The sequence below is a fragment of the Labrus mixtus genome, chromosome 7 (assembly GCF_963584025.1).
Source record: "Labrus mixtus chromosome 7, fLabMix1.1, whole genome shotgun sequence".
In the NCBI taxonomy this organism is placed as follows: Eukaryota; Metazoa; Chordata; class Actinopteri; order Labriformes; family Labridae; genus Labrus; species Labrus mixtus.
The window spans coordinates 15,657,806-15,684,886 of NC_083618.1; the positions used below are offsets into that span (position 1 = coordinate 15,657,806).

Consider the following 27,081-nt stretch of genomic DNA (forward strand, 5'->3'; position numbering starts at 1 on the left):
GATCTTTACTTATTTTAATGAGCTTGGAGATTGAAAAATTGAGGAAAGTTAAAGAAGGGAATGAAATGCTCAGGAGGAAAGGGGGCGCTGGTAGCCTAATGGTTAGTGTGCGCGCCCAATGTACGGAGGCTATAGTCCTCCAAGCAGACGGCGGCCCAGGTTCAACTCCGACCCACATGTCATTCCACACCCTCTCTCCCTCATTTCTGACTATCAACCGTCCTATCTCTAAAAAGCCCAAAAATAAACCCTTAAAATCCTGCTCAGGACATTAATGCTTCCAATTAGCATCTTAAAAATATACAGGACAAAAAGACTGTTTTTCACAGAGAAAGGTCTTAATCAGCTTTAATTCACTAATATCTCCACATGCCTGCTGGATTGAGGTCAGTCTGAACCTTACATCATCATTGCCAAGGAGGTTTGGCAGAGATAACAATATAGCACATGTACAGGATAGATACACCATAGTTTATGAAACAGACAAGATGTCATGGAAAGCTCTTCTAAACACTAAAGGTGATCCTGCAAAAACATCTCCAAAGTTACATTATTCTCTTGTTTAATAACCTGTTTGTTCAACCACACAGAGAATAAAATGTCCTTTCACTTGGCAAACACCAAGCAGCCAGCATGAGGATGAGTTAGATGACATGCGGGCGCAGTATCTACTAAACTGCTGCTGAACATTCAAAAGCTCTGGAAAAGGTACGATGACAGATATTTCCCTGAAGCACTCTCAGACGGAATATTTAACACTTCTGCAGCATCTGTTACGGTGATGACATTTGTCACTTGACGAGAGGGGACTTTTATGTTAATGTGCCTTATGATTTCATTCAGATACTACAGCACTTTAACGGAACGATCAGCACACTCTCTGCACTATCTGGCATTAGCTGTGAGAGAGGGAGCAGAGAGAAATAATGAGATAATGTCAGGAGGAAGAAATCAATAAAGACGGGATCCCTGTTTTTTTCACAAGCTGCTTCACTTAAGGATTTTTAAACATATTGTGCAGTTTAGACTTTTATGTCCAGTATGACCGAGTGATGGAACAAGGAGGATAAGGTGATAGGCTGTGCACACCTTTTTGGACATCTGGCTGCAGGAGCTGGGGTTCGAACCCCTGACCTTCCGGTTGAAAGACGACCAACTCTACCAGCTGAGCGACAGCTGCCCCACAAAACAGCAACCCCACTCCGGGTCCTATCCTACATTTATTTATTAATGGTTACAGTGGTAGGGTTAGGGTTTGGTCACAAACCGTATGCTTAATGTTTAATTAAACTCTTCACTTTCTCTTATTCTAGAAAAAGTCCCACTAACCAAACCGTCATTATGGGTTCAATAAAGACCGTTCAAGAGGAGTTGAACAAGTCAACACAAAGTTAATTCCCCGAGCATGAAAGCAATGCAAGGTAAGCAGCCTCCTCTGTTAAGATCCTCGGCATTTAAAACTGCATTTCTATGTGTTTGAGTTTTCAAGTAGAAGTCGACCACTTGTGTTTAACATTTCTGTCCGAGAGCCAACAGAGCGAGTGTTTTTCATGCAGAGTGAATACATTAAAACTAATAAGACAGGAAGCTCAAAATGAGGCACAAAAATTGCCAAACATCAAAAAGCTTTCAAATTGATGTTACCTCTCGAACTCCTGGCATGGCCTCATAAAAACACTTAATTTAATCTCATTTACTTTAAGAGGAGAACATAAGAGGAAGAAAAAAGATAACCGAAGCTGTGTCGATAGAGCTCGACCCCAAACTGACAAAAAAAAGTTAAATTACGTTTTGTTTTTGTTCAATTACAAAATCCCAGCTATCCGTCTATTCAGCAGCTGACAAAAGACACCTTCATTAAAGAGCATATCTTTTTAAAACTTCCCATTCACTCACTTTAATCCCATTTAAAATGTCAAATGTCTTTAGAACTGTCATAATAACCCTTTCTTGATATGCTTTTCATAACAACAATAGTGGTGACATCATCACCTTGACAGCTTATCACTACAGCTGTTCAACTTCTGACTCTGACAAAAGACAAGGATAAAAAGGTTTAAAGAATTGCCACAGTTACCCTCTAAGCTATTACAGCCAGCAGGAGCGAGATGCCCAAATGTAGAAGACGCCAACCCATGATGATGACCCCATTAATCAAGAAACGAGGAGAAGAGCAAAAGAGAAAGAAGAAGAAGTGGCAGAGGAAGGATTAGAGGAAGATCAGAGAGAAGACAGAGAAGAAGAAAGGGAAAGAAGAAGCAATGCAGAAGAGGAAAAGGAAAGAAGAAGGACGAGGAGAAGGTTAGGAAAAAGTAGAATAAGAAAAAGAGGGTAGAGAAGAAGAGAAAGGAGGAGGATGAGGAGGTAAAGAGAAGGAGAAGTAGAGAAAATTTTTTGAAGTAAATGGAAAGAGGATGAAGAAGACATGAGAATGCATAGTAAAGGTACACAAGTAGAAATAGTAAAAGAGGGAGAAGAAAAGAAATGAGATAGTACAGTAGTCGAGGTACAGGAAGAAGGCGGCAGACACTGATGCACAAACAAGTGAATGTCTTCTGCTCGTGTGCTGCTGCTCTACTTTCTCCGTTTCTGTCACAGTTCAATCATCTGACACTATGAAGAGGAGACATCTGATGCTGCGGTCAGTCTCTGTCTGTAAGAAGCATGTGAAGACAAAAATCAGTCAGAGACTGACAACCAAGCAGCAGGAGGAGAGACATCAGGGGAAAGAAGAGGCCTACAAATAAACAGAGCTGAAATGATGAGTTATTAAAGATAGAGAGTTAATGAGTTACAGGATGATGTGTTGACTGTTAGAATTATTATTCAAGCAAAAGTGCCCAACTGAACTTTCTGTTTCATATTCTCTGTCAGTATATATTTTAAGAGTGAAGGTCGCATTCAGCACGCATATTAAAAGTGAAGATTTGAAGATCGACGAAGAGAATTCAGACTAAACGGTTCATTATCAATCCTCAAAACTCAAAATCTCAGCATTAACGACAGACTTTGGTACAAAGAGATGAAACACACCATCAAATAAAATGTTTGATTACTAGATCATTTATGAATTGAAAAAAATTATAGCCAGTTGCAGCTAAATCAATGCACAACCCCAAGTTGCTCCTGCTGATACGTCAGCGGCGTATGAATGTGTATAAATGGGATTAGTTACTTATGATGGTCATCAGTGTGTGAATGTGTAGGTGTGACACGCGGTGTTGTAAAATCTCTTTGAGTAGTCAGAAGACCAGAGAAGCGCTATACAAGCTCGAGTCCATTTATCATCCACGTTAAACATTATTTTCATTATCAAATGTCTGCTGTTGTTTTTCTCTGTACATGAATGAATCACATCTTCAAAATACAAGCAAACTATAAAAATGCCAAAACATGTTAAACTTCTCAAAAATGTCCTGTTTTTATTAGTCAAACTGCAAACTATGCAGAACTTAAACAACAGAAAATAAACAAACACACACTCACACAGCTTTGCACCACCATTATAGTCAGTAAAGGAGGAGTGTGCTGTGTCAGGACGCACCACAGAGACAGTGGCTGCAGTGATACACACAATGGCCCATGTGTCTGACAGAGAGAGTGTGTGTGTGTGTGTGTGTCTGCATTTTATCAACATGTGTGTGCACTCATGTGAGCTGTACAAACCTCTCAATGCCATGAGAAAGTGTGATGTGTACACTTTGTATGCAATGCATGCCCGCTTGTTAAACTGTGGCCTCAGCACAAGGACAAAACATCCACTCCCCCCCCCCCCCCCCCCCCCCCCTCTCATAACCACCCTTATCCAATCCTGACCTCCTTAGTCCCTGAGACCCCCTTGTTCTAGTGCTAATACTCCCAGCTCCTGCTAATACATTTAATCAGCTACTAATAAGGAGGACGGGCCAAGCAGCTGGTTAAAAGCCCCCCATAACCATCCAGCCTGATGGGAGCAGGAGATACAGCTGTGCTTGAAGATATTCTGATAAGACTTGTTTTTTTTTTTTCCTTCCTGATGCTGATTCTGATATCTAGACTTAAGTGCCAACACAGAGTCCCCCTGTGCCACAAGTGTGATTAAAAAAAAGAAACATAACATTGGTGGAAAAACAGATTGTTGACATTTTGTTAGCTCTGACTTACGCTACACTCTCTGCTTGCACTGCAATGTTGGTCTTCGCTGTCACCTCAATACTTCCTTTCAGACACGCACAGCCATCCTGAAAAATCTCACAACATGCTCTTTGAGCGGTGAACAGTAAAACTCCAGAAAACTTCACGAGAGATTTGCAGTGAGCTGCATGTGTGAACGAAAACAGCCGAGTGTTTCCTTTTTCTAAATTTAGCTGCAGTTTTTCCAACCAGCCCCGATAGTTCATTCTCCATGTGAGGTAGGGGTCTGCTGATGTGGCAACACAGCAGGAAATATTCAGGAGAATTCCCTGCTAGCGAGCATGAAGGGGGGGGGGGGGGGGGGGGGGGGGTGATGTTCATATCCTGGGACTGGTGGATGACTACAGATTTAATGGGCATGTTGAACTACATGTAGCACTGATATACTAGTGTCATCATAGTGTCACTCTGTAGCCTTGTCCGCAGTGAGGTGTCTGACTGTGAACAACCAAGTCAAGAAGATTTCTGCCTGAAATGTACTACAAATTATCAGGAATGCATTTGTGTAACCGGATCCTAACTTTATCTGAACTTTTTTCCAGCCAGCCCCCAAGTAAACGATTGTGAGGTCGGTGTATGCAGATGTGTGAATGCAGCAGGTATCAGTCTGGAATATATTCCCCTCAGGCGAGTGGGTGAAGGTTGATGACGTTCATATAGGGCAGAGTTTTGCTTCTTGTTTCTCTCTTACTTCTCGCCTCAGTTGCCTGTCTGTTTCCAACTATTGTGTTGGTATTTTGGATTCACAGAAACAAGTCACCATGATTGAAGTCTCCGCCCCGTCCTCCCACATGCAACCACAGAGTTGAGCGTGTGCAGTGAGGGATTTAAAGGTTATGAATCACAGAAGTCAACTTCACTGTTAATTACATTCAAAAATGGGAAAATATTTCAAGACTTCTTTGAAAAATGATTATGGTGCTGTGTGAGTCTGCACTTTCAATCTATTTGGACTTCATATACCACTTCTGTAACAGCACAATGGGATTATTCTGTCAAGACATTTGCGATGAAAGAGCTCAATCCAATTTGATGTGTAAAATGAGCAAAGAGAAACCTCTCTCAACAAAATGAAATGACTTCTTCTTATGTCATGGGTTGGTTAAACTATAAAGGCTACTGCTCAGCGAAGGCCTGCTCTGATTTGATAATCCAGCAAATTGATGAGGGAAACAGAGACTAAACTGAGCACATGACATCAGACTGTGGACTTTATAGTCTCATACTTTGTGTCACTGGTGCTGAGATGACGACAGAGTGTCAACAGAGCTATTTGACTCAAGGAGAAATCAATGCACGGCCCACTCACTGTGCATACCAGAGATAGTTCTACAATGTGTGCTATTTATCACATGCTAATAGGTGCTTGAAGAATGAAGAACACGGAAATATCTCCATGTTTAATGTGCTATCATTCTTAACAGGCAACTTTTACCAGATCAATGATTATTTGTTATTTCAGGCTATGGATCTAATTTAAAAAATGTTTGCTTTTTATTTGGATCATTTTTCCTTTTTTTGCAAGTTGGGTCATCATTTCTATTTAAAGTGTGATAAAATGGTGCTTGCCAAAGTCAAGATAATATCTACAATCATCTTGACTAACCCTGCTATTAAACACCCACTTATAACAATAGATTTGGATAAATACATTTTGCACGATTGGTGACTTCAGGTGTAGTTGAGTTTATGTGATAAAGCTGAAACACCTTAGATATAAATCGTTTTTTTTCTAAGTGAACACAGTGACCTGAAATGTTGCTAAAGGAGTATGAAACATCCCCTCATTGGACACTTCGTTTTCCCACTTCACACAAAAAATGAGACAAGATGTCCGCGCCAACTTCTACCAGCATTTACTCAGGAGGTGAGAAACGAGCGATGGTTTGAATTTGTCTTTTAAGACACACTTTTCAGTGTGAAAAACTATATGCACACTCATAAATAACTTTCAGGTTATACATTTGTCCTTTTATCTCCATTTTAAAATACTTGCAGCAGTTCGTCTCATACCGTGGCAGTTCGGATCACTTATTTTGTCTTGAATCCTGGTGTCATGATACATTACACAAACTCTTGTCATTCTTTATGAAGTTCCTGTTTTTGTTTGCTTTGGTTTTTCTCCTGTGAGAACATTTGTTTAACCTGTTGGATTGTTGAAAGCTCAATGATCATCTATCTCTCTGCTCAGGTTTCATCACCTGTTGAAGACCATTATCCCACATAAAGACAAACTACGAGAAAAAAGAGCTTAGCAGTAACAAAAACAGAATGATCTTGAACCGGTCGGAAGCTTTTAAAGTAACTTCACTGCAGACCAAAATGTCAGAGCTTCAGGTTCACCCCGAAAGTCCTCATTATCCAACACAAGCAATTATTTCTGGGTCTTGAGCCAGTGTTGAAGAAACACTGCGCAAAAGGCTAATGACACGGCTGCACACACGGTCATTAAAACAGGAAGCAGTTGGTTTTGATGGCTAAACGGAGATGTGACATTTGACCTTTCTGACAGCCATAGCCATTAACCTAAACACGACCCCACAGCCAAGTCAGACTAAAGACAGTGCAGTCAGACTGACAGAACACACACACACACACACACGTGCTACATGAGATTTAACCCTTGCTGTGCAGAGCTTGAAGTATTGCTGCAACTCCCTTCAGAACATTTGCCTTTTTTTTGTTGCCTTTTCAATGCTGCATATGATTTCCGTCATCTCCTGTGAAGTATTTTGAACTGAATACACATTTTCAAACACTACAAATCAGATTAATGTTTTTTTAATATTCACCTATCACGCAATAATTATGCCGCTCACTTAAGTAATCATATAGATGGTTTAACTCACATCTCCCTTCCTGTTTTCTTATCTAATGGAAGTGGTAATCAAATGAATTACAGGGAGTTTCATATAAAACATTCTCCTTCATCTCATTATTACACACCAGGAGAAGCATCAAGTTCAAATAAGAACATTTTAAATGACATTTCTTCAAGAACGTGTCCTTTTATTTCTCAATCATGTTCCACTGAGATATAACTAATTTGTTAAAGTTTTATTATGTTACTATTATATCAATTAAATTAAATGTGAATGACCTATTACGAATAAGTACTATGCTGTGTTATTTTTACAAAATGAGGGAAAAAAGAAATACGCCTTATTCAGCAGCTGAGGGGAGAAAAGGAATGAAAAGAAACAAGCAGAGTAGCAGCTGCTGCTGTATGAAAACAGATAAACAACACAGAATGGTTTCTTTGAGCCACTGAGCTCATTAATCTCTCACTCTCTCACACACACACACACACACACACACACAAATGTAATACCAAATACATGTGCTGTGTGTGACATTGAACACAGTATATGAAGACAGAAACAGATGAGGCATTTTATTTCAACACTCTGACACTCTTGTGTAACATGACATTTTTGGGGTTGTAGTGACGCTGCCCACTACTCAAGATTCCTGAGTGAACTAGTTGTCTTTCAATTAAACCATTTTCATACAGGGAGTTGACTAACACTGTGTTTTTCACAGTTTGATGGTGCAATAACAACATCTTGACTATGAGAGTCATAAAAAAACGTTATGATTAAAGCTTCAGTTTTGAAATGCTACATTAACAGATTGTTGATTAAAACAATTGAAAAAAAATGCTTTGATAGATGAACACATCAGTACCACTCTCATGGTAGTTATGAGGCTACAACTAGCAGCCGGTTGGCTTAGCTTAGCATAAAAACTGGGGTGAAAGTAGTAAGACTGGCTCAGTCCGAAGGTCACAACATCCTCGTTACATCACCTCCAAAGCTCACCAATTAACACATTTCTATGTTTTTTGTTTAATCCCCACGATGGCCTTCATTAAACAGCCTCAAACTTCAAATGTTGTTGTTTTTAGCTTCATTGTTCATTCTTTACTTCAAACAACAGTTGGCTAAAGAATCATAGCCTATGAAACTCAAGGTCCACTAACTCTCTTGTTCTGATTTCTTTTCTGCCTCACATGGCCCTTAAGAATGAAGGCAGAGCCCAAAAGAATACAAGTCTTGAAACTCCACAAGTACGGTTTGAATCAGGATCTACAAGATCAAGAAGAACAAGATGACAGATGTGCACAGATATTCAGTACCACCTGTTGCATTTTTTTACATTGTATGGATAAACAGCCCTACAATAATTGTGCATTGATGAAAAAGTGTGCCGTATCTTCATCTAACTTTCTTATTTACTTTCCATGGAACTACTCCAGTCTGTGTCCCCTGAGATAACTTGTCTTTCTGTTGATGCAGCAGAACATCACTTCTCCATGTTGATACGGTCAACAATCCAGCTGCTCTCGCTCTCTCTATTTAATATTTGTTTCTTAGCCTGCCACTGTTTTCACTGCTACATACTTCTCTCCCCCTGTGTCCTCTTAGATGACGATTTTATTCTGTCTGGATTACTTGTCCTAGTTGGCTCTGGGTGTGCTGGTGCGAAGAGAATTTATTTCCTCCGGTGGAGCCTTGATTTAAAGCACTCAGGTCAACTTGATTCTGGGTCATTGTCTCCCCTGTCGTAATGAACCAGGGCGGTGTTAGGCAGAAGACTACAAATTGACACAAGGGAAGGGCCGGGGTGCTAAAGGATGCTACGAATGACCGGCTGCATACAGAACTGTTGGTTGTAGTTTTGTAGCCCAAAAGTCATTATTTCCATACCAGAGTGATAAACAAATAGCATTAGCTCCTAACAACATGTGTTACATTATAGATTTACTGTCTACTTAATGCATGTAAGCCAGAAATGTTACCTTTTTTTCTCTGCAAGTCCAACATATGAGTCACTACTATACACAACACTGTAGGCCCTGCATTCATGCACAGTCCATGTTATAACTGTTAACCTCCAGCCATGTCAACACTGCAGGACCAGCAGTCCCGCCATTGCATGTGTCTTTCCAATTTAGGAAAAATGGAAAAAAGATAACTTGCCTCCGAACAACAGACGGAGGGTTTCAACGACAAATCATTGTCGCTATAGGGAAGATGCAACCAAAATGTTAGTTCCAATTTAAGCCCTTTCCTTATTAGAGAGCCAAACATGTTGCAATTGATTTAAGAAGTCTAAAATAATACATTCACACTGCATATCTTTAGACATATTTCCTCTTCTTTTTGAGTATTTCTCATGTTAACTGTATCCTAGCAGAGGCAGCATGTGTGATTCTCTGTTTGTGCTGTATTTGGCCAATTCTAATAAAGCTACTTAATTATTTAGAGAAGCAGCTTTGACACTCCAGCAAACAAAATCTGTTGTTTGACGTCATCACATATTTCAGCTTTGCTTGTTGCAGCCGGCTTCTGTAAAAGGTCCTGTGTGAGGCTTCTCTTTTCTCCTGCTGCATCAAGGAGAAAGCGGCAGAGAAAAATGGCGCGTAATATATTTCATCCTAAAAGACACGGGAACACACACAACAGCAGAAATGATCTGACACCTTCACTTAGCCATACTTGCCCAGTATGTTAAAGCATCGAGTAAAAAATCTCCTCGGCCAACACAGGACATTCGGTGAGGGGGCTGCTAGCCGAGCTGCCAATGAAGTCAGCATCAATGATGTCATGGTTTAAATCTAGGTCAAATAATTCCAACGTAAAGACACCATTCTCATCCCTGACCAGGCCCAGCATATAGAGTCATAGCAGGTCAGAGGGAGGCCGAAGCCTCAGATTAGCCGCAGACTGCGAGTAAACTGAAGGATTTAGAGCACTCTTACACCTCGTAAGCTTCTTGTTTATCTTGCACGTGTAGACTGAGGTTTCTCACAGGGAGAGTCTTATCAGCTGAAGAGGCATGTAACATAAATAGTACTTGCCTTTAGAGTGGTTTAAGTCATGCAATGTACCAGTCAGAGATTAACTTTAGGCAGGACATGAGGTCAGAGTCTGTCCTATCAAGTCCGGGGATTAAACACTACCTCAGAGACGATAAATCAAGATAGAGAGTAAAACAGAATTTTGCAAACCCAAGATGACCGACCAGATAACCCTAATCATCCATTTGATCAAAATCTGGAGGAAACCCTGTCAAGTTTTTTTGATATGTTAGGGATGTTCTGCCTCTAATTTGCATACTACTATTGTTATATTTCCATGTATTTGCCTTATGTGCTAACAGAAGTTGCATTTTTTATGTGACACACCACTGATTATATAGTTGAAGACCTTGTAGAAAATACCACAAGTCTTCTTTTACAGCTCAGTGGAGGCTAAAGAAGCCCCGGGCAAAGCATGCAAGAAGAAATGTAGGTTTTTCTTGCATGGTTTCCTTTGATGTTGCAGAAGTGTGCCACTGATATGAGAATTCAAGTATAGCTGTCGTGTAATCATGTCAAAGAAATGTTTTACTGTTTCTCAATTCAACACATTGTGTGTCCTTGATTATCTCCATGTTTGGCTGTGCGAGGACTGTTTTCTTGATTAGTTGACAAATTGATTGGTTTGAAAAACGTCAGAAAGTTGTGAAAAATGTGAATGTCTGAGTTCAACCAACCAGCAGTCAAGACTTTAAAACTTCTAATTGCTATGTTCTGTTGGGGTGCCAAGGGTACCGATCCAACCCTAAAGGGTCCCTGTTCTTCTTCAACGTTGAACTTAATTAATAGCGGGCTACACCGTGTTGGGCTGCTATGTTGTCACACTATTACATGACGCGACTATCTCCATCTAACTTACATTCCGCTAACCAAATAAGGGTGCGTCTGGCTTTGGAAACGCAAGAAAGCTCAGGGTTTACCGTACCGAACTGTACTGAACCAACCCGGACTGCTTAGTGGAAACGGGGCTTTAGAAGACAGAAGACAAAAAGAAGAGAAAAAATACATGCTTGAGAAGCTGAAACCAGACAATTGGTACAACTAACCATTGTCTAATTTCAAATCCTGATGGGGAAATGGTGCCATCCCAACCGATCAATTCTGAGACTAATCTTTTGGATTGTTTACATCAGTGTTTGTAGCTTTCTTCTTCATTTCCTTAGCAGGCACATTTCCCTACTCCATTCAGAAAAACAGCATGAATCCAGCGGCGGGAATGTGCTCACACTTTCATAATGCAAAAAAAAAAAACAAGGAAGCTCTAAAAAGCACAGCCTCACTGAGCTGCTGGTGCTCAAAACCTCCACAGGGTACCTTTAAACTCTCGCATTACCTTGTCTCACGAGCCACATACCACTTCTTGCACATGTATTGCGTAATCTATCCAACACAGAAACACCATGTGGTCAAAGACATGAAACGGCGCACAAAAGAAGAAGACCTATGCGACTGGACTAATGTGAACATCTTATTTTCCCAGCTGCAGGTTTTCCTGTGTGTAAGATGTCTCCTCCCTTAGACTCAGTCATCTGTATTCCTGTCTCACAGTCCATTAGGCTGACTTTAAAGACATATTATTCACCTTTTCTCCCCAGAAGGCACTGTGCTGCAAAGATTCATGCCCTGCCATGTCCAAAACCTGTTTAATTATTCGTCTGCCTCTGCTTTGTTGTTATGCGAGTGTAGTCCTTTGGATGCTTTTTCATAGAAAGCGACGGCTTTTAATTCACCGTGCCACCGTGAGCCTTTTGCGTTCTGTTACATCAGCAGAGCGGTGCGCAGGTTAAGGAGAGATGATTGCAGTCCTTTTCAAACATGAACTGCCCTTTCCTGACATTGTCCAGGAGAGGTGCATGTGTGAACACAAGCAGCAGAATCTGTTTACACTGACTTAATGCAGACTAAATCCTGTCAGTCCTCTAGCAGAAGAGTCTGCATGAAGTAGAGGCGAGACCGAGTGTGAACGCAGCAAGCAATTGTCTGGAACTTTAACCACGAGCAAGAGGGTGAGTTGATGACTTCGTTCAGGCAGAGTTTCACTGCTTTATACTCTTTACTGCTCGCACATGTTTCTGTATCATGTTGTCTTCAGCTGGGTTTGTATTGTGGGAAAGTCCTGTTACAAGTTGTTGTGATATTAACACTGAAACAGTGATCACGGAAAGCTCCTTCTCCTCCTCCTCCTGCATTCTCTACTCAGCCTCACCTAGTAAAACAGAGTATTTGGAGTTGTGGGATAGTGTGAGACTCTGTCCCTTTACATGTATGCACTGATGAAGACTTTCGACCAGTCTGCCCCTGAAATCTTCCCGAGATGCTCGTTCACAAATGCAAAACCAATTGGGGCAATTTTTGCAGGAGTTGTGTGCATGCATGAAACGGCCACCTGACAATCTCATGCTGTGTGGTGCACGTGTGATGGGTGATTCCGGGACCTCATTATCCTGAAATTGACCAGAAATGTTCAGTGTCAAGTTGCGAAAGGGTCGCTTTCAAACAAGCTCCAGAGCCTTGCACATGTGTGACCTGGTTTGTGTACATGGTTTTTTTTTTACAACGGGCCCTAACCTCCGTGTGGGTAAAACTTGGCTTGCAGCCTCTCTGCACAGCAGCAGCTCATGTTTAGAGCCTGCTGTCCTGTCCCTCTTCTGGGTGGGGTTTACTCGTCCATCTGCTCTGCACTGACACGAGCGCTTCATGTTTATTTTAGACCCATTTTTCCGTTTATTTACAAAAAAAGGTTTGACCACAGCACGCCCTCGCCTGCAGGTTCCTAACTACCCAGCTGACTGCAGTCATCCGGTTCTCTGTATCTCCAGCAACCTTCAGAAACATCCTCTGTTCTTGTGTTCCTTTTCTTCTCTGAACTCTTCCTCCCACTCTCTTCCGTCTGCTCTCTTGCTCTCCCTGTCTGCAGCTCTGTCCTACAGTTGAGTCATTTCGCTGCCTAATGATGGCTTGAGACCCTGGCTAAGATCCAGGAGGAGTAAACACGGCTTAGACTCAGCCAGCCTGCAGTCAGTGTCACTTCTAATCCACTACTACAGTGAGACGAGTGCACAGTGAGCCCTGCACTGTCCCAAGTTTTCTTCAGGCGTCGGCAGAGTTAGAGCTATTTTACTACTACACGACGGAACAAAGAGCCGTGTGGGTTTGTTAGTGTCAGAAAAGCTAAAGCAGGGAGAAAACAGACGAGGGAACAGTAGATCCCCACAGTCTGTTTTTTTCCTGCAGGACAATTTGGAGATTCTCTGAGCGTAAGCCTAGCGGGCTTATGTGTCAATCGAGGTTCAGTTCACGTAAAAAAAAAAAAAAGGAAAGGTCAAATAGAAAAGTTGCACTTACGCAACACTGACAACTCGTACACAAACTCCGGAGTGGATTTAAAATTTTCTTTCAACAAATTAAAATTTTCATATCGTATGCAGTTTTAACTTTTAACTGCAGTTTAATCTGGGACAGTTCATATAAAGTATGAAATCCTCTTTCAAATCTAATGTCGTAAGTGGTTGGGATGAGTTCCTGATTCAAAAGAAAATTAAATCTGTTCTCGCAGTAGAAATAAGTCCAGACTCCAGAGCATAAGTCAAAATATAATGATCAGTTATGGCACATTTTGCAAGAAAATGTTTCACTAAGCCCAATGATGCAAGACCACATTGATGCCACACAGTGTTGTCATCTAAAGAGAGTGGTGGAAGCAGAGCATTTTCCTTTCATCTTTAGCATAGACTGTATTAAATATGGACGTAGCCTCTTGGGTTCTGAAGATGCGATCTGAAGCTGAACAATGGCAGTCACCATATTGGAAACGTTGACTCCATATAACCTTTGATCAATCTAGAAACAGGCACAGAGATGGTGTAGAGGCGTGTCTTAAGCCTCCTGGCAAAAGGTTACAATGAGCTCACCTTCCACTCAACTCAGTCCTGTCTCTGATTATGCGACTTTATGCACAAGTCCTCAATATAATCAAACCAGATGCGATATTAAAAATGTTGAACCTCCTTCAGTGTTAACCAATTAAGAAATTAGCCAAGTAGACCAAACCTGCTTTTTGAACCAGGTAGTAAACTTTTCTTTCTGGGCTTTTTCACATGGGAACTTAAAGGGATTCCTTGGCCTTTGGAGGCCGCCTTTAACACCAAGGTTGGCACTTGCTCTTAAAATACGCTTGCAGTAACATCTTGATACGTTCAAGGTTTGAGTGCATGTTTCAGCGGCACGTTATGTTCGAGTGTCAATGTCTTTGGAATCAAATATTTAACAGATTTTATCATTTCCCCCATCTGTTGTGAAATAAAATAGGCAATGTCTGTTTGAGCCAATGTTTGAACAGATAGGATTATTTTTACAAAGACATTATGTGTTTTGTCAATGAAGGTTTTTTTGTCATCAATTGGCCAAACTCTTGAAGAAATCTGTTGATATCATTGCCCAGATTGCAGTCTCTTAACTCTTTTCTGCTTGCCTGTATGCATTTGTTTTGACATCCTGGGTACGTACAAATACATATTCCATTGGAAATCAACATAAAATTAATAATTGTTGGGACGTAGATGGCCCAGTGGTCAGGTCACGGCCCATTTAGGAGGCTAAAGTCCTCAAGGTGGACGGCCCTGGTTCAAGTCCGACCTGTGGCTCCTTTCCTGCATGTCATTCCCCACTCTCTCTTGTTTCCTATACTCTATCCACTGTCCTATCAAATAGAGGCAAAAAGACCCAAGGTATTTGAAATCCACTAATGGTCTGCAGATGAAAATGCAAAACGCTAACTCTGGTACAATGCATCAAATGGTATCATTTAAGCGTTCATATCTCTTTACAAATCAAAACCTCTTTCTGCATGCTTTATACAGGCACCACCTCTTGCGTTTGCCAAACACAATCTCCTGTCGATTGCTACATAAATTGGTAAACACATTGTCAACACCTGCACTTAGCTAAGAAAAGAAAAATACAAACAGACCACAGATTGGAACAGCGGTGGATAAACATCAGACTAGCAGGATGGAGGGAAATTGGGACAACTCAAGGTTACCATCAAACAAACCGTGTGTGAAAAACGTATCATTTCCATGTCTCATTTCCATATTATCTCCTGCTTGCCTTAAACACTGTCACATATAGCCATGGGATAAACCTACTTTATACTTTTCATTTGAATATACATGCAATAATTCATGATAAACATTTTAGAAAAACACAGAGGAGATTCACTGTGCAATGTTATGAAACCATTTCACGATTCATCAGACATCCTCCTGACAGTCACCAAAAACCAAACGCTCTTTCAGACGGGTAATTGAAACAGATTCAGAACTGGTGCAACAGAGAGCCACAAACTGCATCCGTTTCTGGATCGTAACAACCGTATCCACTTAAGTCAATGCTGCAAGTGCAGATCAGCAAAGACAACGGGCAGGGGGAACCACCATCCTCGTGTCTAGACAGTAAAACACTTCAAACATGCTGTCTCTCTTTAGGAATCCTCAAAGTAATCTGTCAGACTAACTTGTGCTCATCATGTAAACAGAAACAGATGTAAAAGCTTTGACGGAGTCAGAGCTGAAGAGCATCAGGTCTCACTCATTTATAAAAACCTTCATGGGAAAAACATTAGTGGTTAACAGAAAGTGGAGTGTGTGTTCCTGACAGGAATGTGTGCATGTGTGCATTTTTTTTTTTTTAAGAGTCAAACAAATTCATAAAAGGGCACACAAACAAATGACACTCGAAGACATCGCTATGCCCTCCCTTGTGTACACAGAAGGAGCTATACAGAAGGAGCAACACAACGGGAAACCACAAACTACTCACACACACACACACACACACACACACTGCAGCCTTGGCTCGACCAGGCACGACCAAGCACGAGAGTGTGTGGACCAATGATAGCAGAGCGCAGGCAGAGATGGAAGACACAGCAAAGCAGACATTAAAGGCCTCATCTCAAACAGCTGAGGCAGAATTCATAAGCAGAGCTTTCAAAAAAGCACACACACACACACACACACACACACACACACACACACACACACACACACAATCACACCTACACACACACTTTCAATGTTGCCTGAATCTTGCCTTTGAAGTTCAATAGCTGTGTTGGTCCAATCTCAGAGAGGTTTTGAGAGAGGAATAAACGCACGAGTCCTCAGAGGTTCGTTAAATTTCACAGGTCTTATAGAGAATATTTAACACTGTAAGAAGGACAGATGCACATGCTTACATACAATATGATGAGAACCATAACTCTTTAACATTGGTGTACATATGAGTAGCCATGTGCTGAATTTGAAAGAATCACAGAGGCTCAGTGTGCTTTCCAAAACAATGTAAGGAAAGAGCCTCAACAATACCACCCCCGCCCCCTCCTCGTCCTGAGACAAACCCCTTCCTGAACACAGGGTGCAGACAGAGCACAAACTCTATGAGCTCACTTCCTGTTCACAACACTTCACTGACTCTGATTGGAGGTGGAGACACGGGCTGTATCTGAATTGCCTAGTACCTACTCAATCTGTCAGTAGGCAGTACGTACTATCCGTGCTGTATACTGTTAGTACCTACTATTCAGTATGCACACACAGTAGGCAGATATTTGTCCCTACTTCTTCTGATTCATTCAGTATGGAAGTGACGTCATTTACGTTTCCCGAACCGGCCGCATTCACCTGTTTTTTTTTTTGTTTTTTTGTTTAGCTTTATTCAAGAAGAGTAATGCTCATATACAGTCAGGTAAACAAAACAATATCACAATGTAAATCAAGTAAAAGACAGATTAAATAACTAAATAACATACAGTACATAAAGAAAAGTACAAATGAAAGACAGTAATATACAGAATATAAAATAAACCAATAAAGACGCATTTAAATAGTGAAATCATTATTTCAATAGAGGGGGAAAGGTTTTATAATAATGCAGACAATTGTTATATTTTCTGTTGTTAATTAAAAGTAGTGATTTCAGTCGGGACTTTAACTCTAGATTAAAAATTGATTCAATTAATCCACGCTCGTTTGTTTTGATTTGGAGGCGGACGTGACGATTTAATTTAATTTCGTGGGTGGTAAAATACAATTCATTTCCTGTAAGCACGCATCCGATCCATACTGCATGAAACCCGGAAGTTAGTATCCATACTGAAATGTTCAGTATACTGAGGTGGACCCAAAATATGCATACTGAATGACCACGAAAGTTCAGTATACTGAAACTCCATACTGAAAAGTACGTACTGCCTACTGAACTGTGGATATTCGGAAAGGGCCACGGTCTGAACAAGGTGTGGGGTTTTAACACAGACAGAAACATGCAGCACATGGCCGTAATGTGTCGCTGTATGCATGAACGAATCTACAGACGATTGTTTATGAGCGACTTTTGCTTGAACAACAACATACTGTGCTTTTTTGATATCAGACTGCACACTTTTCGATTACAATTAGAAATGTGAACATTATGTCGAATCAAAATGCAAACCTGAACTAAAAAAGGAAAGCTTTCCTCTTTGCTTGGTGGTGTTGGTTACACTTATTAAACAATACAACAAGGATTCAAGGATTGTAAAATCCAAAGTGCAGAGTAACACCAGAAAACAGCAGAGTTCATTCTTCCTCCTCACAAAATACAGATTACTAGATACTTCAGTGCCATGGGTTGTTCAAACTGTACTGTGATATGAAAAAACATGAAATCAGTTATGAAAAACTAATTGAGGTAGTTTGTGTTGATAACTTCACAACAAGGGTGAATTTAGGTTCCTTCTTAATTAAAGGAGATTATTCAGATTATTGCCAAAATCCTTTAAAAATACACTATTGCCAGTAAAAAAGATTTCATCATAGTCTTACAAAATTACCCACAATGTCATCACGTAGTCTGAGATGTCAATAATACAACTACACCTCTGGACAGCGTGTGCAAATATGTGCAGACAAATAGTCATGTAAAGCTTTTTTTAAATCAGTTATTGGCAGTAGCTCAGTCTGCAGACTGGAGCAACTTAGTGTCTTGCCCAAGGACACATCGGACATGTGGCTGCATGAGCTGGGGATCAAACCCCCCACCTTCTGGTTGAGCGACGACCGACTCTACTACTGAACCACAGCCGCCGTAAAAATCAAACAGTACAGACATTAGATTAGTAATGCTACCTCGAAATGCCAAATTAAATGTTGTGAAAGATTCATTCTACTGAGCTCTAAAACAGTGAAAAGCACTAAATAATGTAAACAACAACTTCTTACAGGGAATGCTATTTTTACTCCATGCCCTCCCCCCCCAAAAAAAATAAGATGCCGTTATTTTGTATTATTATTAAACTAATCGATTTTTTTTTATTTTTTTTTACAAATTGTTGTTTCTCTTAATTGCTGATTTGGACCAGTGTCCAGGTCTGTCATGTCAGCTTTGATGGTTGATGATCTGAGAGAAGTTCAGATTTGGTTATGTATGATGTTTTTTCTATTGATCTGCATTGCAAATCACATCCCTCAAGTTGAACTCTGCAAAAGCAGCACAAAAATTGCAGCAAATCCCATGATCACAGAAGTACAGACGTTCCACTGAGATGTGTTATTGATGTTTATGTACTGTATCAGATGCTTTTAAATGTTGAATGCATTTCACATTAGAAATACTTTGACTCACTGGGCCTCGTCTGGAAACTGTCTGAAGTCATTAAGGAGGCTGTAATCCTTGAATTTATCTGAAACGTTTTAAGTCAACTATTCGGAGATAAGTGCTTTTAACTGAGTACTACACACACACACACACACACACACACACACACACACACACACACACACACACACACACACACACACACACACACACACACACACACACACACACACACACACACACACACACACACACACACACACACACACACACACACACACACACACACACACACACAAACAATTGTTTGAGAAAACAATACTGTTTGTGGTTTTATCCTCTCAGTGAGCAGCCACACAGGGGGATCAGATATCCCAGCATCCATGAGCAGGGGATAAACCCTCACATTGTAGATCCACTGATCACTTAAGTATTAAATAATCCATTTCAGGGACCTTACGAAGAATAACTTACAAGCCAACTATTTAGTTTAAAAACATTTCAAAACAGTTAAGAAGCACTGCAGATTTTACCTGCAAGGAATGTTACACGTTACAATAAACAGCCTTGTGAGCACAAACACATGAATCCATAGAGGTGAAACATATGAATTAGGCCGATGTTCATCTTATCAACAATTTTTTTTCCCCAAATGAATTTTGTGACTTTTTGAAACCGGGTTTACTGGAGCAACTGTGAATCAGGAAATTCAGAAGTCCGTCCTTCATATGAAATTCCACATTAAAAGAAGGCGGAACTCAACAAGTGTGAGAAACCTGATCACAAAATGGTGAAGAAATGGGACATTGGACTTAAAGTGCACCTAAGTAGCCTTGATAGCTGCCCTGAGATTTGCCTGTCTCCGTCTTAAGAGTGCAGATTATCAGGCGCTGCCCAGTTGCGAGCTGGAATCACAGCGCTGATCTAGTGTAATCGCTTTCCGATTGTAAACAAGCACACTGGTTTTAGGCGAGACATCTTTACCAGCAGGGGGTCCACAGACAGATTTCCAATTCCAAACATGAGAAACTTGGGTCCCCTGAGGGTCGGGAAAGAGGTTGTTTTTTATTCAAACAGAAATATCATGAAGGAACTTGTACGTTGCTTTGATGTCTGTTACAGACAGCACCCGGCCGTTTTTAAGGATAAAATGAAGCTGATGTCTTCAGAGCGCCTCCTGAGCCGTTTCTGTTTTATGAGCCTCAGCCAGATCAACGTGTCGGAATAATTAAACATCAGTTAGGAAACACAACTACAGAGAATATGTTCTGGAGGCGGCGTGTCGTGAAGAGGGAAAAGTGAAGGAGAGCAGAGGGGCTCCTCAGAGATCACCAGCAGCCCACTCACACACACAGGAGTCTCATTTTAACAGCACACTTTACACACACTAATGATTTACTGTCGGAGGAACGGCCCGCTGTAATGTGAAGGAGTGGTAATTTGGCTGTGTGTGTGTTAATGTGTGTGTGTGTGTTAATGTGTGAGTAATAGCTCCAAACTTCAGGGGAACAAGACAATGCCGATGTTTTTGAGTGAAATATTTTGCAATGCATGACAAAAAATCAGTGACTTAGCTTTGTATGCAGCTAAATATGATTCCTCCAACGATTAGCTTGACAACTTGCTAAAGACGTTACAATTTCATTCAAAAGTAACGTAGACTATTGTTGGCTATATTAGCTAACCAGGCTAATGTCAAGAAACATAAATATGTGAAGATCAATTAAAGGTCCCATATTATGCTTTTTCTGGTTTTATATGCCCTTTAGTGTGTTTTCCAAGTGTTAGCTGTAGCATTAGCTGCATGTAACGCTCGGTTCTAGCCCCCCTCGATAAAAATTTGTCAGTCCGACGTCATTGTCAGTGTGAGATCACTGATCTAAGCCCATTGGCTCGTTGTGGCAAGCCCAGCAGCTCATGTTGCACGCCCATTAACTTCTGTAGCACGCCCACGATATGCCGTAGCCTGCAGTAGCACAGTAGTGCTAAGGTGCTAAGGTGCTAATGTTTATGCTCCCCTCGGACGGAGCCAAAGTGGCTGCATTCCCAATATGGTAAAAGAGGCGGGACATTTCCGAGAACCGTGCTGAGCAACTGACCAATAACGACAGAGCCGTCAGGCCGACCAATCAGAGCAGACTTGGCACACGTGGGGACTCTGAACGTGGGCACTTCAGAGCCTTAGAGAGAGAGTCAGAAGCGAGCCGGTGCATGGAGCGACAGTACATGAAAACATACACTTTTTTCTAAGTTTAGCTATTGTGAACATACTTTAGTAGGTACATAGATTAAATATACGAACCCCAAAATGGGCATAATATGGGCTCTTTGATGTGGAGACCTCTAATCTAACCAAGCCCTTTTTCTGTTCAAGTTTTACTTCTCTGAATGAGGAAATAATACCTATTTTACAGTCCAAACAGTCTCTTAGCCTTCCTGCTACCTAGCACACATGGTGAAGAATACCTGCTAAAATGTTACCCTAACGGCGGCTCTTCTAATAGCTTCACCTTCAGATGGCGAGCTTAAACTTCAACAGCCAATATTTGCTGCTTTTCTTCTCCTGTTTTTCATTTAACGGAAGAATGTATGACTTTTTGATCCGGTAGATGTCACCCTTGAGTCCCAGCATGAAACCAAAACAAAACAAACAAAACTGCTGTTTGGCGACACCTCGGCTATTCTGAAGCCTTCTTGCTTCTCAAGTGACACACCTTAAACCCTCCTCCATTCACGTTTGCACAAAGGAGTTGAGCGCAAGCGGCTGACAAAATTGTTCTTGACTCAAGCTGCAATTCCCTGTGGCACGCATAGCTAATGTTACTATTCTTTGGTTAGCTCGTAGCTTCACATTCATATTGCATATAAATTGACACAGAATGACCGTGATCATCAAACGACTTTTCTCTCGTCCTTGACATAAACAGCTTTTATGTGCAAGGGGTGGAGTCGGTCTTCCTGTCGATTTAAACTTGATGTAAACACGGCTCCGACAACAACACAGCTGACAGGACTCGTGCTTCTCACCCATTGTTGACTGTCATGACTCAGAGACACAGATACATATAGCAGTGTTTCCCCTACCATTATATTAGGGGGGCGGCCTGTATAGGATTGACTTGATTTAAATGTTGCACATTCTTCCTTTAATCTCGTAAAGCCAATGCACCAAAGATCATTTTAAATGTGTAAAGAGCTTTAGAGTTTGCTGACACATCTTATTAGTAACTGATTTGAGGTGAAAAAAATCTAATTGTTAAATGTTGTGTTTAATGTTAAAGTAGGCAATATTGTATCTGGGTTACATTTCTGTACTGCATGATCTTTTAAAGTAATATTGCTAAAAACCAATGTAACTATTAGCACTTGATTTATGGCATAAATGATCAAAAGTAAAGCTTTTGAGTTCACTTGATATGCTGAGTTTTTCTTGGGTGAGGTCAGGAGAGGTATTAGAGTTGGAACAAACAAAACTTTAGGCAATCTCTATTTTGCTGAGCTGCTGAAGGGGCTGCTGAACTGTATTGTATTGAACTGTATTAAGTTGTATTGTTCAACATACCTGTGAGATTATAGTAGACCAAACAGTTACATTCCTTAATGTTGGGCCATCTACATACAAATTAAGTTATTGCAGGTTTTTAGAACCGAGTTGGTCGATTGGTCGGTGTGCTTTGCTTTCCCATTTGTTGGGAAATCAAAAAAATATTGTGATATGACTAAAGCATTATGGGAAAAAAACATTTTTTCTGGGCCCCTGGTGACTCCAACTCCTCTCTATGTGTAGAGTCATGATTTCACTTATGAACATCATATGACAAAGCTGAAACCAAACACAGTATAGCTCAAAGCCTTGGGCATTCAACTCAAGGTTTATGTAATCAAACTTACAGTCTGGATGCTCGTTTGTCATGCAGGCCTGCAGGATGATTTCACGTATGCATGTTTGCATGCACAGATATACACTTCCTCTCTTGTCTACTTTGTTTGTACCTGCCTGTGTATGTTTGTGCATGTGCGTGCACTTGCGTGTGTGTGTGTGTGTGTGTGTGTGTGTGTGTGTGTGTGTGTGTGTGTGTGTGTGTGTGTGTGTGTGTGTGTGTGTGAAGACAGATTGAACCGTCTCTCTCTAATGGCTCATTTCTTCCAACACGAGCTGACAGCCGGGTGCATTTTCTGAGAGGAACAGCAGGAGAAAGCGTCCAGGATGTCTCCACACATCAAACATTTAAAGGCCAACACAGCCAGGCAGGGATACACCAGCTAGCTTAACAAAGTGTACCTCTGGCAGACTAACAAAGTGAAACTAACAAGCCAGTACTGTTGTCCGCCTTCTAAGTGAGTGAACATGAAAGACTCACCAGGGCACGAGATTTGGAGCAGCCACAGCAAGTAAATGGCATGAATTCAGATGTTGTATCTCACTGAAGGTGATTTTCCTTAGTAGGCCTTTGCACTGATTTAAACTGTCTTAAACCCATTACCTAAAAAATGTTAATTAAACAAATTAATCAAGAAACATATTTTTGGTCAACCACTCTTTGCTGGTCCCAGCTGATCCCTGTTTCACATCATATAGGCTACTTAATATTTTTAGTTTAACATCTTCGACATTTGAATGATGTTTCCTGAACCTTTTGACCGATTAACAATCAACCTGGACTTGAGATTTATTGGAATCCTTTCAGCACATTCCTACTTCTCAAATGTGAGAATTTGCTGTTTTCAGGCATTTTCTAATCAATAGGCTATTTCTTATGTTTTGGACTATTGGCCAGTTGACAGATGGACAACAGCTAGACAATCAATGAGCCATTTGTCAATCGATAGGTCATGATGGTTCTATCCATTAATGTGTCGTGTCTTGTTACTTGTTTCTATGTTTTATGTCATTGTCAGATATAGCAAGCACTTTGTACCCACAACTTTGTATCAGCATATCCGATTCCTACCAACTAGTTGATCAAATAATCGATGGCCAGATCAATCAAGACTGAAAAAAACTACAAGTCAGCAGCACTTCCACAACACATCCACGCATCTGAACACATCAAACTTCTTCAGAAATTATTTTCAGAAAGTATTTTGCATTCAAAAGTTTGAATGAGTTTACCAAACTGAGAATATTCAGTGCCTCACTGAACTCGAGTCAAATCGGCAGAGTGCCATTTAAAGTATCAACAAAGTAAATCACTGCAGCTTTCAAATGTTTCAAAACTGTGTTCAAGTGGCCAAAAGTGTCTGGTGTAGAAATGCTGTAGCGGATGTAGGAAAAGCCATGTGTGTGTGTGTGTGTGTGTGTGTGTGTGTGTGTAACAGAGCAGCGGTGTAATGGCAACATCCCGGGGAGGATGTAGAAGCCGCTCTGTTAATCTCAAACCGTGGAGCTGACTTTACGCAGGCACCGAAACAACCGCGTTTACCGGGTTAACGCACAGGTTCAGTGACCGTACAAAGGAAGCTAGCTACAACTGCTCCAAAAAGAACAGAAGTCGGACATGCCTCTCCTCCTCCTCCTTCTTCTGCCTGCCGCTTTTTCCTCCGCTGAGGAAAAAAAAAAAAAATCCCCTTTTGCCCCGCGTTTAGTTTCAACCAACCGGCGTCTCAGCCCTCAAAACTGGCAACACGTCCACATTTCTGCACTCACCTCACTCCGGATCGAGATGATCACATGAAGGAAGAGAAAAAGCGGAGAACCTACAGAGATATCCCGGAGGTTTAAACTTGTCCCGTTAGTACAGAGCCAGCAGGGCTGCTAAGAAAAGCTGAGTGTGTATGTGTGTGTGTGTGTGTGTGTGTGTGTGTCTGCAGAGTCTCTCTCTCTCTCTCTCTCCAGTCACTCCTGGAAGGCGGGGCTGAGAGCGGGAGGAGGAGACTGAAGCGCAATGTGTTTGGCAGGAGTGCTCAAAAGTGGGGCCTCCAGACCCCCCCATCGGTCACCCTATCAGATGAACACTTTATAAATGTAATTTACTAGCATATTGAGGGGGGGGGGGGGGGGGGGGGCATATAATCACATTTTCTTTTACCTCAAAAATGTTGTGTCTGCAAAAGGCTATTTAGGATAGAAACTGAGATGAGCCGAGAATAGCTATCTCATTTCTACATACAGTAGACCAGGGGTTCCCAAACTTTTCAGGTTGTGACCCCCAAAATAAGGGTGACAGAAACTGGGGACCCCCCACTATTCTTTAAGGTGGTTAGTTAGGTATATAACGTAGCGACGGCCACGCACACACTAATAAACCTATCCAAAAACTAGTAACTCAAAATTATACAACAGCCTAAAAGAATTAAAAATGTCATTTCCATTTCACTTAATGATACTGTCTTATATGACATTGGACTACTTTTTGTATATTTACAAAAATGGTAAAAAGATATACTTATGCACAATTTTTTATGGAAGGCATCTTGCGACCCCCCTCTTGGTGGCTGGCGACCCACCTTGGGGTCCCGACCCCCACTTTGGGAACCACTGCAGTAGACCATAGCTCTGTTTCCGCCAAGTGGTCCAGTTTGGTTCAATTTAGTTTGGAACGGTAAACCCTGATCTTGCTTGCGATTTCCGTTTTTCACAGCCAACCGTACACTTAGGCTACATGGTAACCAGAGAACACCATTAAGCCAGATGGCGATAGCTGCGTCAGCTAGCCTACGTAATAGCATGACTTCAAGCAGCGCGACACATTGTTGCCCGCCAACGAAGAAGAAGAAATATCGTGATACAGTAAACAAAGGACAACAATGGAGAACGTCCAGCAGAGGTCTGCACTTCTGAGCTTGTCCATTGTGCAGATGGCAAAAAACAATAACAGCCTTGAAATTACTCTGGTTCGGATCTATATGCTTGGCATTGCAACAGAATGGTAGCAAAAAAGTGGGAAGGTATGGATTCATTATTTTGGTACCATTCCCAACTTTTGCCAGGGGAAACACCAGTTGTAGTGCAGGGTAGGCCTACACACAGGTTTAAGGTGTTCAGTCTCCATAAGGCAGGGGTTCCCAAACTTTACATCCCACGACCCCAAAATAACGATGCGAGAGACGGCCTCTGTCCCTGGAAGTGGTTATGCACAGCAGCACACACTAATAGGCCTATCCAAACACTGACCTTAGAACAACACTAAAGTGCTGTGTGTATTGTATGTATTTACAAAGAGCACAACAGATGCCTACATTGTTACAGTCAAACTTTCATTCCAGCACAAATCTCACTTAATGACTATCTCACAATAATGGTATTATGCAATTTTAAGTCATTTCAAATTTGTATTTGTTTTTGGAAGGCATCCTGTGATCCCCCCTCCCAGTGTCTCGTGACCCTCACTTTGGGAACCACTGCCATATAAGGGTATAGGCCTACCTTCTTTTAAATAATAACTGATTACTTTAAGTGAAAAACCAATGCATTATGTAACTGGTTACAACAAAAGAGTAATCAGACACTAGTGCATTGATTTGTAATGTATTACCCCCAACACTGCTTAATAAGAAATAGTTCACTCAAAATCCATACCTATGTACAGTAGTTGTCTCAGCCATTAGTCTGTTGGCTAGTTACCCACATATGCTCCTCTTCTGGGGCTAATGTTCATTTCATAACAATCCCTATACTCCCCTAAGTCAAGCAGCGGAGGTTAAGTGTTAATGTGCAAATATAAAAGGCCCATTTATCCTCTGCTGGACCGGTCACTTAAAGAATACATTTGGGGACAAATGTTGTCATTCCTGATTGTTGAACCTTTCTGTCTCTCCCAGGATAGACTCCCAACTCCTATGGGTAAGTACAGCAACGACAACTACCTGTTGGATTTTAGGTAAGTCACTTGGTTGTCACCTTCAAGAAGAATCCCACACAAGACAATTGCAGTATAAAAAAACCATAAGGGATAGAAACAACAAGCCCTTCTAAATGATCAACATAATGTTGATAGCTTTGCATGAGCCAGCGGTTAAAGATTTAATAACTCCAACTCTTGTTCTGCCACTGCCATTATGATTGAAATAAATATTTTGAACACTTTTCCTCTTGAATGTTTTTTTCTCAGACCTTCTTTGTCATATTTTATTAAGTTTTTCTTATTTCATCTTAATACTCACTATAGCTTTTTAAAAAACTGAGGCTGAAAATAAAATGAGTTCTGTATCTGTACTGCCTCTCTGGTGAGACAGCAGACCTTGGAAGAAAGTTTGTCTCTAAATCTCTGAGATTTCTTTGACACTCTTTGGGGTTTCCTCTTCCTTTTTTCTTTCTGTATCTCTTGTTTCTGTCTACTCGAGTCTCATTTCTTTCTGTAATTTATATCCCCTTCTTGGTTTTACTCCCATTTCTCCTGTCTGTTTTTCGTTGTTGTACCTCGAGCAATCACCAACCCACTGAAAAAAAGTGATCTACCTCTTGATCT

The 27,081-nt window shown here is 41.0% G+C and overlaps 1 protein-coding gene across 1 annotated transcript in view; it reads right to left on the reverse strand.

Annotated features, from left to right (window-relative positions):
- ppp1r16b (protein phosphatase 1, regulatory subunit 16B) overlaps nucleotides 1-24,469 on the reverse strand; it is a 93,611-nt gene extending 69,142 nt beyond the window's left edge. The window contains exon 1 of the mRNA XM_061043259.1: nucleotides 24,321-24,469. The gene's annotated coding sequence lies outside the window, so the exon portion shown is untranslated. The remainder of the gene's footprint in view (nucleotides 1-24,320) is intronic.
- Between the last annotated feature and the right edge of the window lie 2,612 nt (nucleotides 24,470-27,081).